This window comes from Eschrichtius robustus, chromosome 1 (genome assembly GCF_028021215.1).
Source record: "Eschrichtius robustus isolate mEscRob2 chromosome 1, mEscRob2.pri, whole genome shotgun sequence".
Taxonomy (NCBI): domain Eukaryota; kingdom Metazoa; phylum Chordata; class Mammalia; order Artiodactyla; family Eschrichtiidae; genus Eschrichtius; species Eschrichtius robustus.
Window position 1 is genome coordinate 198048225 of NC_090824.1, and position 18842 is coordinate 198067066.

The 18842-nt window shown below is 46.0% G+C and overlaps 1 protein-coding gene across 22 annotated transcripts in view; it reads left to right on the forward strand.

Annotated features, from left to right (window-relative positions):
- The first annotated feature begins 1000 nt into the window (after nucleotides 1–1000).
- The window catches only part of ZNF438 (zinc finger protein 438), a 176154-nt gene continuing 158312 nt past the window's right edge, over nucleotides 1001–18842 (forward strand). For 5 of the 22 annotated variants that reach the window (XM_068562279.1, XM_068562451.1, XM_068562455.1 and 2 more), the window contains exons 1-2: nucleotides 1661–1756; nucleotides 5393–5481. The gene's annotated coding sequence lies outside the window, so the exon portion shown is untranslated. The other 17 variants (XM_068562368.1, XM_068562446.1, XM_068562376.1 and 14 more) reach the window with 16 other exon arrangements.

An 18842-nucleotide genomic window follows, 5' to 3' on the forward strand; every position in this document is an offset into this window, starting at 1 on the left:
AAGAACTTTTAATGCATTTGGTGTATACTTCTTATCCATTTCCATTCCATACAAGGACAGATGACATAAACGATGTGTGGGACGCTCCCATAGGAGTATATAGAATCTCCTTAAAAAAGAATTCCAATTTTGGGGATTTTATAAGCATGTAAATAATGAAATTACCAATTTAAAGGTTTCTTAAAATTGTTGTTTTGCAAGGAAAATATATTGTCATTTGTTCAATATGCAGAACTTTTAAAAATTGCTAATTTTTCTATAACTCTGATCCACAGAACAAAAAACTTATTTGTGTTAAAATTGTTATCTACAAACTTTAAAAATTTCTTACATCATTTGATAATGATCGTTAAAACCTTATGATATATTAAGATAAAATGTACGAATAATATCCAAATCAGAAACTTCTCTAAACTTTAATTACGTGGATTTTTCCTGAATAATACGTTTATTTTTAACCAGCCCAGATATCAGGCGTTAAAGGCTAACATTCCCCCGCATCACTCTTTCCTATAAAAATACTACAGTATTTTCAATGAGAGTGTAAACAAACAATTGTTTCAGGTTTTATTTACACTGGAGCTGCCGGGCAAAATTCCCTGCTTCATCTAGCTATTTGTCCTGATTCCAAGTAAGTTTTTAAAAGTGATCCTTTCTCTCTTCAGTACTTCCGCCTTAGCGTCTATTTCCAAGGCCTGTTTTTCCCATTCTTTATTTTTCCCCAAGACATATTTGTCTGAGCCACTTTAAAGCATCAAGTTTTTTTTTTCCTGCCTATAAGTGTAATAATGTAAGAATCCTACAAGTCAGAAATAAATGTTCAGTATATTGCTGTCGGCTCTTCGAGCCTTCCTTTTTGCTTCCACTGAGCCATCTTCGATCCAGCACTCGTCATTTGTAAGAACACAGGAAAGAGCCTAAAAAGGGGCAGAGACCCGTGGGATGGGCGCAGGAAGGTGTCGTCACGCGAGGAGGAGGAGGTGGCGGAAAGTTTACAAGAGCGAAGAAGCGAACATCCTTGTTTGTTTGTACAGATCATCGCCTGCTAAGCTTAATAGAGGAGAACGGTAGTCTGCAAGTCGCCTCACTGAGCCAAAGCGGGAAACCCAGTAGGAAGGGGAGAGGCTAAAAACTCAAGTAAAAAGCTAGAGGAGCCGCCGGGACAGGGTGGGGTCGCCGGGCGCCCGCCTAGCCTCGAGCGGGAGCCGGAAGGGCGGGGCCCAGGGGGCGGGGCCGAGCCGGAGCAGGTCCGGTTGGGGCGGAGCCTGGGGCGGGGCAGAACCGGAGTGGGCGGGGCCGAGTCAGGGCCTATCCAGTTGGGGCGGAGTCTTGAGGGGCCGGGGCAGGAGCAAGGGCCGGTGGGAGAGCTGACCCCTCCCGGCCGAGGGGCCCGAGGCACCTGGTGAAGAGCAAATGGCTGTTTCCTCACGTGGAGGACTTTTAAGGAACACGTGAGGGAGGGAAGGCAATGTGTGTGGAAAATCTACCTCACAACCCTGGCGTCCTGCTCCAGCCCCCGGGCGAGAGCCCGCTTGCTACGTTCCCGGGGTCTTTGCAGCCACGCGGGCTGTCTGCGCCTGCGCCCGCGCCCAGGGCTCCGCGGCGGGGCGGGGCCGCTGAGGAAGGGCGTGTCTCCCGCCGGCGCGCTGGGGGCGGGGCCGCGGGGGGGCGGGCGGCGGCGACCCGCGGCCTGTCCTTCCCGGGCGCTGGGTCCCGTGACGTCACCTCGCCGTGACGCGCACGCGGTAGGAAAACTGTAAGTTTCTGAGGAGTCCTGCCGTTCCCCGGGCCTGCGGGGCTCGCCCGGCTGCTCGCACCCCCGGAGTCGGTGGTGGCCGTGGGTTCTGCTCCTGGGGCGGTCCGGGGAGCCGCTGAACGCGGTGACGGGACAGGTGCCCGCCCGGGCCGGGAGCGCGCCCTCCGCGGCGGGAGGGACGGGCGTGCGAGCAGGCGAGGCCGCGCCCCGGCAGCATCGCAGCGTCTCCCCTGGGGCCGTGATTGAGGCCGGGGAAGGGGGAGTCCGGGGGGAGAGGCCCCTTTCTTTCTTCCCCGATGGGGGGACTGGGTTCCCCTCTGCACATACTGAGTCAGGGGTGCAGGGTTCCTGCGGAGACCCCCCCCCCCCCGGGCTTCCTCTGGGGTCCCGCGAGCGACCAGGTGGCTGAGGCGGAGCCGCTTGCAGGGATGACCACTTGCTGCCTCAGTGTCCTTTCCGCGTACACTGGAGGCGAAGCGGCCTCCGGCCTCCCTCCGAGGCAGCCCCAGGGCCGGGCGCGTCGTGAGAGCACGCGAGGTGACACTAGCATGTGACCGCGCCAGGAGAAAGCGTACAAAGGCAGTGGGCTACTCTGCGAACGTGGGGACCCGCAGCCCTCTGACAGAGGTCTCGTGGGCCGGGGTCCTTGCCGCGGGTCTGCCTCCCGCCTTCCTCCGCCCGCTCTGATCCTGGACCGCCCTCGAGCCCGACGGCCGAGCTGAACGTTGTGGACGGGGGCCGAGAAGTCGCTGGAAGCGTCACCGCAGCGCTCTGGGCGGTTATGAGGCCCCGCCGTGCGGGTTTGCAGAGAGAACTCTGAGCGCCCCGGAGGAGTCGCGGGGTGCTGCCGTGTCCCTTTGGAACGCCCCGCCGTCGTAGCTGCCTGCCCGCCCGGGCTTGGTGCGCCGCCCACGCGTTAGGGCGGTGCCGAACTCGTTCTCAGATTCAGGGCAAGTGCTTGTCAGGAACTTCGAAGGGCAGGGGACCGGGCACCCCCGGCGCATTTATTCAGGAGACTGAGAGATCAGCTCCAGGGCCTAGTACTCTTCCATCCTAGTTTGAAGGGCCTTAGACTCGGAACGCAGGGGTTCGAACCTTTGTTCTGCTCGTTACTAGCTTTTGCGTCCAAAGATGTGTCACCCAAACTTGGAACTTGCGCCTTCTCCCTAAAATGGGAGGTGATGGTATGCGTACCGTTGCTCTGCTGAGGATCAGATGTGGTCATGAAGGTGAAAACGAGAGGCTGGCCCAGTACGGTGTCGTGATTAAGAAATTCACGCCGGTTCCCTAACCTGGGGAAGAGGTGCGTTGTGCTTTCAGAGTCAGGGCCTGAGTCGGAAGCGGAACTAGAGCAGCAAATGAGACGACGTCTCCAACCTCGTGCAGCTCACGTTCCGGCGGGGCCTCGGGCAGCACAGAGCAAGTACGTGATGTCATTTCAGACGGCGGTGAGGCAACGGAAGACAAGGACGAGAGTGGGAGAGCAGGCAGGTCGCTTCAGAGGGGGTCTGTCTGGGGACACCTCTCAAAGGGGGCGGTAGTTGAATGGACTGACGTGAGAGGAAGGGCCTGAGCTAAGAGCCTGCCAGGCAGGAATAATCGTAGCAGTAAACCTTGCCTGGAGCTTACTGCGTGTGAGGCCCTCGTCTCAACGCTCAGTGAAGTTTGTACGGCCTTCTGAGGTCTGTATTACTATCTCCATTTTTACCGATGGGGACCCTGACACACGGAGGGGTTAAGAATTGGCTCAGGGTGGCGCAGCTGAAACGTGACAGGGACAGCATCTGAGTTTGGGCAGCGCGACTTCAGAGTCCGGACTTCGAAGGGCAGTACCGCTACTGCCTTGCGGCGGGAGTGACCCCGGCGCAGTGCGTTGAGAGGGGAAGCGAGGCTGGGCTGGCCAGGGCGTGGCAGGGAGAGAGTGTTCAGAGCCGAGCGAGGAGGCGGAAGGTGGTGGCCGGTGGCGTCGGAGGGCCCTTGTCGGCGTGGGGCAGTGAAGGTGCTCCTCCAAGCGTGACGGAAAACCCCGGGGAGGTTTGCATCACGGGAAGAGCGTCTGACTTGGGTGCTCTTGGACGGAGAGGTAGCCGGAGGGTCGTGGAGCGGGGAGTATTGAGAGTGGGGAGGTGGGAGAGTCTTGCTGCACCCTGGGGAGAGGCGGTGGGCACCTGCACTAGGGAGGTATTGGCGAGGTGATGGTACGGGTCAAAGTCGTGGAAAGCTTCTGAAGCCGGAAGCGCTGGTGCGGACTTGCTCGTTGGAGGGTGGGGAAAGGAGGAAGTGATGACTTCTCAGGTTTTAGGCTGGAACAGCTGGATGGATAGTGGTGTGTTTCCCGAGACGAGAGAAAGGGGTTTGGGAAGAAAACCGTGCATTCCGTTTTGGACAAGTTTTAGATGCCCGACAGACATAGTGTAACAGCAGTACCGGCGCTAGGAATAACAGTAAGCACCGTGTAAGCGTGAAGTGTGTGCTCGATGGGGTTTTAAGCGTGTTTACACCTGTTAATTCATTTAATCCTTATATCACAGCTGTGTGTGCCAGGAGCCATCAGAGTCCCCACTTTACGCGGGAGAAGACAGAGGCACAGAGAGGTTCAAAGTGACCCGCCTGCTGGCACCCAGCTGGGCAGTGAAGGCGCTGGGATTCAAACCCCACGCCGTCTGCCTTCCAAGCCCACGCAGTTTATCCCTGTAATGCCCTGCAAGTCGACACGTTGAGTGGGCCCTTGGATGTATGGATGTGGAACTCAGGGGAATGGTCAGGGCTGAAGACACACGTTTGTATTTCTTAAGAGAAAGTCCTCTTTGGTTCCTCATTAAGCCCTGATTGGCGAGGGGAGAGAGGAACACAGGCGGTTGGCGCTGTGCTCACTGGCCTTTCATTACTTGATTGCGTTCAGGCAGCCGGCGTCCAATATTCCCCCTCCGTGAGGTTCCGAGGGTGAGGTCCGTATCTCTTCTGCTTCTCTGTCTCTAGTCCCGAATCTGGTGCTTGCCATGCAGTAGATGTTAGGGATGACTTTACATGCAGGACGCTGGCTGAGGTTTGGGGGGTTCAGAGAGGAATAAAACATAGCTCTCTTTCTGGAGGAGTAGGGAGTGAGGAAGGACCCGTGGGGATAAAACTAGAGTGGACGAAACGCACGCTGATGAGTTCATCCTGGCCTCCTTGCCGCCCCCGCTCTGCCCCTCACGCTTGAGGGTGGGGCGGGGAGGGGTCAGAGGAGCAAAAGAAGGCCTGAGCGGTCGCGGGATGGATTTGAGGTTCCCCAAGAGTCCTTTTCAAGAAAAGAATGACTCAGAGCCTTGCCTCGTCTACTATATTTACATTAGTTTTATTTGGCAACCGTATAATTTTTCCCAAGTGGAATACAGTTTGATATTTGAATATCACGGTGGAGTGATGAGTTTTTCCAGTTCTGTTACGTCAGTGTTGACAGGGCCCGCTGGTGAAATAAGGGAGTTGCCTTAAAATGTTGCAGCTTGCATAATAGAGGGCGATGGAGGGGTTGTGTGATGTGTTTAGGCAGGTTTCCGCCCGGTTAAGTGAATCAGGCCAAAGTTCCACACATCGGAATGAGTTTGAGTTTCTCTGCTGATCACCCCTTTAACACTGAGCTATATTTCTTGCCAGAGAAGGAGGATCTGGTGATATTTGTCATGAGTGGAATTATGTGGAACAATGTGGAAACACAGGAACTTGAACCATGCACACAAAAATAGGTATGTTATTTCTGTGGATCTCTTTCAGGACATACTATAACCTCCATACATTTATCACAATTTTATTACTTCCTAATGTGAGTATTTCACATCTGAACCATTACAGATTATATATTGATAAATTTATACCATTGTAGATTTCATGATTACTCTCAGAGCTTTTCCCCTACAACAGATACAATTATATTTTGTTTAGCTTTTGTAGCTTTAGGTGGGAGAGTTGATCTGAATAACCAAGTCCACCAGAACTCTAAAACAGGAACCCTCCACAAGTATAAAAGTGGAGATGTGCTGTCTCATTTTGCAGTTCACAAAATCTTAAATCTGCTGTTGTAGCGTCCCTAAATTTAATGGAGTTGAAGTGTTTATCATTAGTTTTTTAACCACAATTGCAGTTAGCTTCCTTAAGAACATTAGATATGGTATAAAGTAGAATTGCATCTTAAGTGGCCTGTTGATGGCTCAGGCTTTGTCACTTTTTAAGTTCAGGCTCTGGGAGAGCAGGTTGACGATTATTTAATTGTGTCAGGCAGCTCCCAGCAGAGGGGGAGTGATGGTCAGCCGTCCTATTTGAAGACAACAGAAGCCACTCTTTCTAACACTGACCAGGTGAAATATAGCATCCTAGATAACTTATCCAAATTGCGTTTAAAATTTATATTTACCTAGGCAAATTTAAAAACTACCACGTTAAGAGTACCAATGTAAGTACTGATATTATGGAAATTGTTTCTTGTAGAAAACCATGTGCCTAGCCCAGTGATGGAATGTAGTAGGCATTAAATGTAATTCTTAAAATTCTACTTCGTGTGGTTTCTTTTATTTTTGCACATTACCTTCAACATATATATTATATATTTACAGTAATAGCTGAATAGTAATTTGTGTACTTTTACTTAATATTTTAAATGTTTGAATATGTTTAATTTTAATAATTTAAATAGATATGTAACACTTAATTTTGATTAATTTCATATTTGGCTGCTTAGAAATTAAAACGTCGAGGCTTGATTTTTTTTTTTTTTTTTTTTTTTCACGTAAACACTAATGAATAAGAATTAGTAAGTCTGGGTGGAGACTAAGCTTTAGTGACAGGTTAACCAAATTGTCACCCCAAAAGAGCTCCCAAGAAGAGAATTCTTAGGATGAAGCAAAAACAGCATGTTGATGGAAGAGATAATTGAACCGTAACTCCCTACTGTACCTGTAATTCTTTTTACGATGTTACTGTCCTACAGACAGCATTCTTTTCTTGAGTTCTTATATTGCAGAACTGTTAGTTTTTCAGACTGCATTGTAAGCCACCAGTCTATAGGGAGAGAGAGAGAGATGTGAGATAAATACGACTGGAAGGTGGTGCTATGGCTGTAGCTCAGTGGATCTCAACTGGGGATGATCTTGTCCCCTCCCCAACTCACCCTGGGGACATCTGGCAATGCCTGGAGACATCTTTGGGTGTCACAGCTGTGTGGGAGGGGTGCTGCTCTGCGCATCCAGTTGGTGGCGGCCAAGGATGCGCCTAAATACCCTACAGTGCACAGAGCAACCCCGACATTGAAACACGATCTGGTTCAAGTGTCAACACTGCTGCTGTTGAGAAACCCTGCAATGTATAGCTTTCTTCTTTTCCTTTTTTTTCCTGATGCTTTAGACGTTGAAGGGGTAGTTTTAAGTGGCAGACACCCGGCTCGAACAAAAGATGGTGTTGAACTGCTTTTAGTTCATTGGAGAGCTGAGCCAATTTGGTGCGTTTATTGCATGGAAAAGAATTCTTGTAGCTAATGGCCTGGTGGTTGCCAACGTGTCTAGTGTGTTGGGTATGTTCTTAGGTGTGAAATTTTTTTCTTAGTAAAGTTAATTTAATTGGGGCATTATATAATCCTGGGTTGTAACAAGTTTGTTAGTATGAATCCTCTTCATTTTTGTAGGTGTGGAATTAATTATCTCCCAGTTACATGGGTTTCTGTATATTTGAAAAATCCTTTTCACATTAATTTTCATATGCGATTGCCATAAATACCCCATGAAATGTGTAGGGTATGCATTACCCCACTGTTTGACAGATGAGGAAACAGACTTAGATCAAATGACTTGTCATGTGTATTATAGCAAGTTAGTGACAAAAGTAAATCTAGGACTCAGAGGTCCGGATGCTTAGGACACTTTTAAAGTTACTAGTTATCGTTATCTCTTTTAATCTTTCTGACAGTCCTGTGAAATAATTCCTATTTTATAGACGAGGAAACAGGTTCAGAGATATTAAGTAACTTAACTCAAGGTCACCAAGCTCATAATGTAGTTTTGACTGTTTCCCCTGAGCTATGCTGCCTCTCCATGGATTCTTCTCTAGAAATGAATTCGACAGTTTCTGGATAAATTCACCAAATCTATGCCTAACCTAACTAAGTAGGTCTCTTGGCACTGTAGGTGAGGGAAAGTTCTCGTCCACCCTCTTTGGGTCTCTAGCTGGGCCTGAGAATTAATCTGACATAAAACAGATTAACAGGAGAAAAACATGCACATTTTATTAAACTTTTACATATGCATGGGAGCCTTCACAAGAGAATGAAGACCTGAAGAAGTGACCAGAGCAGGAAGCTTTTGCACATTTTAGACAAACGATAACTTTGTGAAGAGTTGACAAGACAAAGGGGTGTGGGCCAGGGGTGGTGAGTGGTGAGGAGGCAACAGCAAGATAAGGGTTACTGAAATAAGGCTTGTTTGTACAGATTTCTCAGCCCCCAGTTCCCCGCCTCTGCTGATAAGAATGTCTTCCTCCTGGTACAGGGAAAGTACCTTTCACGTGGGAGTTTTATCTCTTGCTTTCAGGAGGGACGAAGGAGACTCAGAGTGTCTTTCTTTCACCCGCTATTTAAGTGCCTTTAATTCAAAATAACCAATATGCCAAAATGGCAGATCTTGCGGTGACATTCTGGTTTCCTTTAACGCCTAGTCAAATGTTCATGTTAACTTGAATCAATTGGTAATTCAGTGTTTGTAATCCTACTCTGACTGGACTTGAGTGGAAACTTCACGGAGCTTTGATAAACTGTCAGGTAGCACTACTTGCCATTTAGAATTTATTTTTTGAGACCACTAAGTCCAAAAGGCGTCCGAAACATGGCCCTCAGCCGTATCTGAGTGTACTTGGGTCAGGCAACCCTCTCGCATGATTCACTTTTCCAGTCTGATAGAGGGATTTATATTTGGGATAGGACTCCCATTCATTCTAATTTTCTAATTAGAACCTATATTACTCTCTTCAGCCATCTTTTATGTCAAATTGAGACAGTTTTTCTTACTTTTTCTCGGTGCTGACCGAAACCTCAAACTGACTTGACTTTAGCAACAAACAAAATAACATAATGGTTGGGTTTTATTTGCCTTTCTGAAACATTTAGAGTTCATCTTACTCTAAATGAGTACATACATCATTTTTGTGAGGTGGTAGGAGCTGGTGATGGTCACTTTATTTTCTAGACTGAAAAATTTAAGAAGAGATGATCAGTTTACCCAAGTAAACCAGTTTCAAAGATAGGATTTAGAATTTAGGTTTTCAGATCTTAAAAAACCAAGCCACACTGTCATTTCTATTAGATCAGAAAGAGTATCTACTTAAATATTTGCTCAGTTACCATATTCTTTGAAGACTATTTGATGATACTCAATTTTTGATACAAGTTTCAGTAATTGGAAATTTTAGTGTTTCATATGATACATCCATCGGCTGGGTTTGGACCATTAATAGTGTGAGGTGTGGGTCTGGGATTGAGAGGAGAAGGAAAGGGACCCCTTTGTTAGTGCAGTTGTGTATTGGGCTAGAAGGACTATACTTAGACTTAAAAGGCAAAGACTCTCAACTTTCCATAAAATTGAATTATTATAACAGAAATATTTTTCTTACCTTCATGAAGAAAAATGCTAATAACCAAGTAACCATAATATTTATCGTATTACTGAAGGAAGAGACCACCACTCAAGTGTAGCTAAATCAAAGCTGAATTTCATACTTGCTGAGCAAGGGAGAAATTATGCTTGCAGAATATAGTCCTCAAAACAGGCAGAGATATACTTAGGTAGGATTTTGAGGAAGCATGGAGTTTTAGGATTTTTTTTTTTTTCAAAAGTGAGACAATTTAAGGATTGGTTGACTTTAAACTTGGAGTTTAGGGACTGGCCAGCTTTGAGGAGTGAGGGTACTGAAGGGGGGGCAGTTCCTGATTGGCTTACTTTCTCAGCTGTGTACTTAAGTGGAAATATTGAGTAGAGTTTAAGGATTGATTGATTGGGGCTTATTTAAAACCGGTTCTGTGTTTACTTGTTCCCAGCTTGGGACAAGAGCCAAGGAATAATCTTTTCCTTTCTTGAAGCTGAAGAATAGGTACTTTAAATTTTCCACGTTTATGTCAAACCTTTGCTAGCTGTGGTGCTAATATAACACTTCTGATTTTGCTTTTCTTCTGAAACTTAAAAGAAAAAAAAAAAAAAGAGTGCAGTGAATATCATTTGTTTCCTAGCTAGTAGCCTCAGGATTCTATGATATTTGGGACCCAGGCTGTTTCAAGGATTATTTTTATATGTAGTTAAAAAGGTAATATGTGATTTATAGAAATACTTTAATGCCTTAGACATTACGGTGAAAGCTGTGTGACTTTTATGTTTACCTTTCTCTCTTGTGGGGATGTGTTGTGTCAGATGCCTGCCACAATTCGTCCTGATGGAGGCTGAATTATAGATCTAAAAGCTTGCTGTGTTTGCTGTTGTTAGAGGTACCTCCAGAAGTGATCACCTTTTGAAAGCAAACTAGCAATTATCCTTACCAACATTTTAGAAGGGTTCACGATTATATTGCATGTCTTTTATATAAAGGAGGCTGAGTCACGTTAGTATCTGTAAATCATTTTACCACAACTATTATATCAGAGTACCATTCATATAAAGTATTTTGGTTTAATATTTATTTTGAAATATTTTTATGCTTCGGAATGAAATAAAGAGCTATTTATGACTATTTCTCGGAACTGTGCCAAAATGTTGGTCTTTTTCTAAGTTGATCTCTCACAGTGAGAGTTTAGTTTTAAAAATGTTTTCCTCCGGAGATGTTAAAATCAACTCAGAGGGCATTATTTATCCTAGAAGTTCAAGAAGGCAAAATGAGTTGTTGGTGTACTTTGTGTTTTGTATCGAAATTTTATTTAAAATAGCATACATGCTGTATTTACACGAAATAAGCTCATAATATTTAAAAAAGAATGAGTGCTGTATACGTTGTTTTTATAGGCTTCTCCTATTCCCTTCCTTTTTTAAAAAAAAATAAATTTATTTTTTTAATTTATTTATTGTTTGGCTGCGTTGGGTCTTCGTTGCTGTGCGTGGGCTTTCTCTAGTTGTGGCGAGCGGAGCGGGGGCTGCTCTTTGTTGCAGTGCGTGGGCTCTAGGCACGCGGGCTCAGTAGTTGTGGCGCGCGGGCTTAGTTGCTCTGCGGCATGTGGGATCTTCCTGGACCAGCGCTTGATTGAACCCGTGTCCCCTGCGTTGGCAGGAGGATTCTTAACCACTGCGCCACCAGGGAAGTCCCCCTATTCCCTTCCTTAACCTACAGCTTTTGTGTCTTACCTCTGCCTTCCAGATGGGTATCATCCAGTGCTAAAGCTATAGCTGTGATTTAGATAAAGCATTTTTACATGAAAGCTCTTTGAAAACGTGAAGCCTGATTCTTGTTTTTCTTTACAGTCCAAGTTTCTGACCTGCTATGAGAGTTAACCTTAAGAGGTTAATCTTCATCTAGTAGCAAAATTAACGTTATGATGTTCCTTATGAAAGAGCTGTTGATTACGAAATGATACTCAAGCATATTCAATCCTCAACATTTCATTTTTACAAATTTATTCTAAATTAAGTTTTCTAGGAAAAAGTCTATGATGCCTGACCATGGTTACTGGGATTATTCCTTTACTACCTACTGTATGAAATTATGATTTGAAGTGTGGTTTTTCTCTGTGCACATGCAGTGAATAGTCGGGCTTTTATTGCCTAGTGGTATGATGAAAAAAGAATTTTAGGCTAGGTGATCTTTTGTAATAAAATGGAAAAAAACAGGGTTATATGCACTTCAATAAAAGCCTTGTTTTCTGGACTTTGCTAATATAATGGATATACAATGGCATCACGTAGGTTTAATTTGCTTTTCTTTGATTCCTAGTGAGGCTCAGCTTCTCTTCATTCACTTGTTAGCCACATGGATTTCACCTACGCTTGCCAGATTTAGAAAGTAAAAGTACAGGACACTATAAAATTTGAATTTCAAATAAACAACAAATAATTTTTTAGTATAAGTGTATACTATGTAGTAGTTGGGCCATGCTTATACTGAATTTTTTTCATTATTTATCTTTAATTCAGACTTAATGGGGCATCCTGTATTTTATCTGACCACTTTGATTTTATTTTCGGTGAATTGTCTGCTTGTCTCTTATCCAATTTTCAGTTGCACTTCCTGTCTTTTTATTGTTATTTTTCAAGAGTTCTTGGCATACACTGGATATTAAATCCCTTGGTTTTTTTTTAGATGTTGCGAATACATACTCCCAGTCTTTTGCCTGTCTGTTAACTTTGTCTAGAACGTCCTTTGTTGAATAACAAGTCCTTAATTTTGAGGGACTTGTTGTTATTACTTGTTAAATTCCATCAAAATTTCCCCATGGCCAGGTAAAGCTGCACTTAAAAATACAAAGTCTCAGCTCCCTACAACAACAAAGGTTTATTTCTTACTCATGACATGTCCGTGGCTCTGTTCCACATCGTCTGTTCCACTAAGCCAAAGGAATAGGCTTTTTGGAGAAGCCTATTTCCTTCTGCCTATTCTGTGGCAGAAGGAAAAGGATGTGGCAGAATCAGGTGCTTGGACGTGGCATGTGTTACTTTTGTTCATATTTTATTGGCCAAAGCAAATTAAATGGTTGAGCCTGAAATCAGTCAGAGGGGAAGAACCGACTCAAGTCACGTGGCCTGCCCTGACATCACTGGGGTGTGGTGGTTTAATTCTCCTGTCATGAGTCAGATGACCTCAAGGTAGCTCACCTTGAATTGAGGGAAAGATGGATCTGCCACAGAAGCTAGCAAGTGAAGGAGGAGAAAAGACACGCTTGGTATCTATGACGGGACTGTCTTTAGTTGTGGTTGCTTTCATGTGGTACTGACTGAAGGCAAACAGACCTGTTGAATGTTTGAGAGGATTACATTGGCAAAGATGCCACAAGTTTGGCTTGTAAAAGCCTGTGGTGGGTTTGACATTGACACCTAAAGCAACCCTTGACCCCCAAATTGGCACCGGCTCTTTGCCACGTCTTTGGAGCGCATAGTTTTCCAAATCCACTTCACATATGGCTAGAAAGGACGATGGGAATAAAAAAAAAAAAAAAAAAGAATTTTCCAGAGGCAAAGCCAGCCTCCAGCAGACAAACTGTCAAAGGAGATCCCTCCTCTTCCCCCCAGAGAACAGGACTCAGTTTAACCAAGGACCTGCCTTCCCTGGTGGAGGGGGGATTCTTCTCCTTTCTTGTCCAGCCGTATCTCGTCATTGGTAAGAATGTGTATTTGCCATTCTTTTCTTTTCAGAATGGGAGACTTAACTGCATTCATCGTATTTTCGTTCCGTTGTATTTTGGGTGCTGTGGTGGTGGTGGAGAGCAAAAGGTTCCTGGTCTGTTAGTTTGCAGGTCACTGGGCTGGGATGGAGCCACGTCGATATCTGTTGCAGAGATTGTGCGTTGCCCAGAGATCGTAGACTCTGAGTGGAATCCAGTGATTGGATGGGTATCCCTTCAGGAAGGAGAAGACTCTTCCAGAGTCGGGAGAAGGATACCCTCTCACCTCTGATATTTAGCTCGGCCTACAGAGCAATTGTATTTCTTAGGCTCCTTGTGGGCAGATGAGGCCACATGTCTACGTTTTGGCCAGTGGGTGGGAGGGGAAATGATGTGTGTAACTTCTAAACCACATTGGTATTCAAATCTGCTGTTAGTCCTATTCTTTTCCCCCACCCACAATAGCAAGGTGTTGTGAGCCAGCTTCTGTCCTGCAGGCCAGGGCAGTGTCCACAGGGGGTGGTGGGACAAGACAGAAGGAACCTCGGTCCCTGGACCTTCCCGGGACCGCCTGTCTGCCCCTGAACTGTTACATGGGAGAGAAGCAAGCTCCTCTTCATTTGAGCCACTGTATTCTTGGTTTTGTCACAGCAGATTGGCCTATATCCTAGTTAATACAGATGGCAATGAGGTTAGCAGGAAACAAACAGGGAAAGTTAGATTTGAAATGGTTCTTAAGTGATTTTTTTGTTCAGTTGAAGTTTTTCATTTATATAGTCTTTCTATGGAAATTTATTTTTCAAACTGCTTAGCCAAGAGTTTAGAAATAAGCTCTTTTACTGGAACCTCACTCTGACGACGGTTATGATATATACCTTTTTGTTTCATATGCGTATGTTTTACATGTTGATATAAAATTTTGTAGCCTGATATTTTCATGTGATACCCATTTTCTCTGTTGCTTTAGAGTTCTTGTACTTGTACAGTTATTGTTGCATAACATTCAGCTTTACCATGCTTTAATTAAAGTGCAGTTATTGTTGGCTGCTATGGACTGAATTGTGTCCCCCCAGATTCACGTCGAAGCCTTAACCCGCCTTGTCACTGTGCTGGAGATCGGGCTTTTAAGGAGGCGATTAAGGTTAAATGCGATTGTTGCGGGTGGATCCCGATCCTACAGAACCGGTGTCCCCACGAGAAGGGGAAGAGACACCAGAGAGCTTTCTCTGCCACACGAGAACGCGGTGAGAAGCAGGCTTTCTGGATCCCAGGAAGAGCGCTCTCACCAGGACCCAACCGTGCTGGGCTGCCAGCCTCCAGAACGGTGAGGAAGTGAAGTTACGCTCTTGAGGCCACCGAGTCATGGTACTTGGTTACAGCAGCCCAAGCCGACTAAGCCCAAGCCCGGGCTTGTAACTGCTACACCACACAGAGAGGCTTTTCTCAGATCACACAGTAGATAGCAAAGCAGACTGCCAAGAAGGGTCCAAAAAAGTCAAGCACCAAGAAAGAATAATGTCACTGAAGCCAGGAGACAAGCACTTTAATAATGTCACTGAAGCCAGGAGACAAGACAAGATGTCGATGTTAAATTGACAGGTTTAATAAATTCTTAGTGGATTTTCAGCTAAGAAGTCACATGTATTTTGGAGAGAGCAGTTTTGTGTTTGCAGGCAAAATCCAGATCTCAGGGGGTCGAGCAGTGAGTTGGGAGTGGGGAAGAGGAGCCGTAAAAATAGTGAGTTCACGCTGTCTTACAAGACACTTGGCTGCGAAGAGAAAAGGGAAAAGAGGACAAAGGCAAGAGAGAGACCTAACGTCTGGGGCAGTATATTAGTTTTGTTTGTTCATTTGTTTTGTGATGGGAGAGATTTGAGCCTTTGCGTGCAGTGGGGCAGAAGCCTGATGAGAAGGGGAAGGTGAAGATGGGGAGGGGGCGGGTGGACCAGTGACGGGGTAGATCCCTGAGGAGGTGGGCTGGCTCACGTGCCTTCCAGAGCTCTGGCTGGGGTTAGCTTCGGGCAGGAAGAAGGACATCCGCCCTCCACGCTGCCAGGAAGGAGGCGAGAGCGGGCGTGTGGTCGGTGATCGGAGGGACGGAGGAAACTGAGGGAGTCGGACCTCATGACCTCTCTTGTTCCCGTGGAGGTGATGTCACTTACTGAGTGGAGGGGAGGGGAGGAAGCGTGAAGAAAGTGATGGAAGCCTGGAATTGTTTCTGTCGGCTGTGAGAGAGGGACTGGATCGAGAGCCCTAAAAAAGATGGATGGGCTCCTGGTGGGGGACCGTGTGTTTGCAGAGTCCCCCGTCGGCACGGCTGGGGCTTTTCATAGCAGTGACCTCTGGGTGGCTGCGGTGTGTGAGTGAAGAAGTCGATCCTCAGGCTGGTTGAGGGGAAGGACAGGCCAGCGAGAAAGCTGAGCGTTCAGGCAGAGGCGTGACTGCAGACCTGGGCGGTCAGGTCCTAGGGCACAGCGGACGGGAGGTAAAGCTGGGCGCCGGGCTGAGGGGCCAGGTACGAAGAGAGAGGGGGTTGGGGGAAAGCTGGAGGCTAAACGCGCTTCAGATCACCAGGACTTGCTCATTCACTCATTCCGTAAACGGCGAGCATCTGTCTTCCAGGCACTGTTCTCAGTGGTCTGGCTCCCAAGACCAAAACAGTGAGCAAAACAAAGTCCCCGCCCTGGTAGAGCTTCCTCCTAGGGGGAGGCAGACGGCAAACAGCGATAATTTCGGACAGTGAGAAAATGTTAAAGAGAGAAATGAAGAAGGGTCAAGGGTCAGAGAGTGGTAGCGTGAACAGGAAGAGGCGACCTCGCAGCAGACTCGAGCGTCATCAGGACACAGCAGCGCACGTGGGTCCGGACGCAGACCGGGCAGAGCCCTGGCCAGGGCGCGGCGCACGAGTGAGAGGAGAGAGGCATGGTGTGTCCAGGCTGCCCTGAGGAATTAGGGTTTGGGTCAGGTGTCGTGGGAAAGACACCCACCAATCAGAGGATCGCCGGTTCACTTTCTGATGGTTCACCGTTGGTTGGCTGCTCTGCGGGGAGCTGATGGGTAGCGGAGGCCGGGGATCTGGGGAGCAAGGAGAAGGCAAGACTGGGGCCCGCAAGCGGCACTTTGGAGTTGAAGGTTTGAGCAGTTGAGTGCTGCTGGGTGAAGGAGCCCAGGCTGCTCCTTTAAGCAGACGCACCCACTCCACAATAGGCATTCTTTTCAGTGGATAAAGGCCTGACCCTGACCCCTGGCTTATTCCACACCCTTTCCTGTTTTTGACTCTGCTCCCCGCCGGCTTCATTATTCATTCTCCCCTTTCTTCCTCACCTCGTCTTTCAGATCTGATGCACATTGTTGTCTGCCTGGCCAAGACTTCCTCTAGACTTAAGGTTTTCAGACCTTTTCGTTGCAGCCTGATTGCAGTCTTCAGAAAATGTCCGTGGAGGCCCAGTACGTAAGACAGGTGAAGTGCAGTGCTCTGCCCACTTACAGCTCTTCTCTGATCCCCGCGGAGCAACCCCGAGACGCCTCCCAGGTCACAGTGTGGAAAAGGCCTGCCTTGAACCGGGAGGCTGCTGCTTGCAGCCGGCCGTGCCTGGGGTCGCCTCGGGTCACGCTCCCCCAGCTGAGCTGTGCCTCGTTAATCCTTAGGCACCTCTAGCTGAAGGGAGTGTGGGAACCTCCAGTTACAAAGTGGCGTGCTGAGGGCGCTCAAAACTAGGAGGCAGGCATGTCTTCCCCAGCGTTAGCTTTACTTGCTGGCTGTTATTTAATTTACTAAATTTGCACGGTAAAGATGGATGAGCAGTGAGTTACTGATAAGTCGTGAGTTCTGTCTTTCCTTCTCAACACATTCGTATATTGACCCTCATTAAGAATGGTTTTTTTATAACAAAAGAACATAGATGTATTATACTTTGGAATATAACATTGGTGGGAACTCTTTAAGAGAAAAAACAGCAGTCTAAGAAATTTAAAGTTTGCCTGGGCCCCTTAAGGGCTGGGCCTTCAGTCTTCTGAGGGTTATGTGGTCCCTCTGCTTTGTACGAGGAATGCTTTGATAGACAAGGTTAGAACTGCCTTTGTAAGATAGTGGATCTTTGTTCTGTATTTTTGTTTTTATGTTTAATGGAGCTAGTATAACTTTTTTTTGCTCAGCATGGAGTAGGAACTGGCCAGGACAGAGAGTCGGGACCTTCAGGTTTTTCTGATTAAAGGTAAAACTGAGAGTATTTTCCTCTTCTAGTCAAGTTTCATTTTGACAAATGTCATTAAACTAATAAGCACTGCTGCATTATAAAAAGGATTTATAAGAAGCAAGGGATGGCCTGTTAAGGCCAATACTCAAAAACAAGGTCGTCCTAGGCCACAAAATAAGTTTGGCACTTTGGATTTTTTTGAAAAACAGGATATCGCTTACATTAAAATCTGTAGTGTTTCTTCTGAGTTGAGGGTGGATCTTTAAGCATTAAGATGAAAAATTTCTTTCTTTGGATTGTTTGCTATTAAGAAATTTTTTTAGGGCTAGGGACTTTGCATAATACTGCCAAGTTATCAGACTGATGAGGGTAAGGATTTGGTCATGTTCAGGAACGCATCCTGAGCTAGGAGTCAAACAGTGCCTGCTACATAACGCTTCATAACTATTTTTTCCGGTGAATGAAGGAACCATCTTTGATATAACTTGGAAATAACATTGTCTGGTTATAGATACAAGATAGCATCAGGGTTGAACTGGGGGAGACTTCGTGGACATTCTGCCGCAGTGTTATCAACATACATTGATAACAGTGTATATTCATAACAATGAATGAATATCAATATTCATTCATCTTTAAGTGAATAAAACCAGGAGCACAGCTGTAAGCTTACTTTTCAGTCAGCCAGTTGTCAAGTCTGTTTAATGACATGCCAATTCTATCTGTAAAATGGGGATAGCAACACAGCATCTGTTTATTTAGTGCAAGTAGCTGCACTAAGATGAGATGAGATACACAGAGTGGGAGAAAATACATAAAAATTATATATCTGATAATGTACTTGTATCCAGAATTTATACAGAACTCTTACAACTCAGTAGTAAAAAGGACAAATGACCCCATTAAAAAATGGGCAAAGGATCTGAATAGACATTTCTCCAAAGAAGACTTACAAATGGCTAGTAAGCACATGACACGATGCTCAACAGCGTTCGTCATAGGGGTGTGCAAATCACAACCACAGAAGGCAGCACCCATAGCCACTACTTGGCTGTAATCAGAGATAGGTAATGACAAGTGTTCGTTAGGATTTGGAGAAGTTGGAACCTTTATACATTGCTGCTGGGAATGTTATAAGGGGACAGCCACTTTGGAAAACAGCTTGGCAGTTCTTTAAAAGGTTAAAAACATCAAGTTACCATGGGTTACCCAGCAATTCCATTCTTAGGTATATACCCCAAAGAAATTAAGACATACGTTCACACAAACACTTGTACGTGAATGTTTATCGCAGCATTATTCCTAATAGTTAAAAAGTAGAGACAGCCCAGATGTCCATCAAGTGATGAATAGATAAACAAAATGTAGTATATCCACACAATGGAATATTATTCAGCAAGAAAAAAGGAACGAAGTGCTGACATATGCTGCAACATGGATGAATCTCAAAACGTTATAATATATTGTATGATTCCATTTATATGAAATGTCCAGAATGGGCCATTCCATAGGGACAGAAGGAGATGAGTAGGCTGGGGGAATTGGAGGCGGGGGCATGGGGAGTGACTCCTGATGGGCA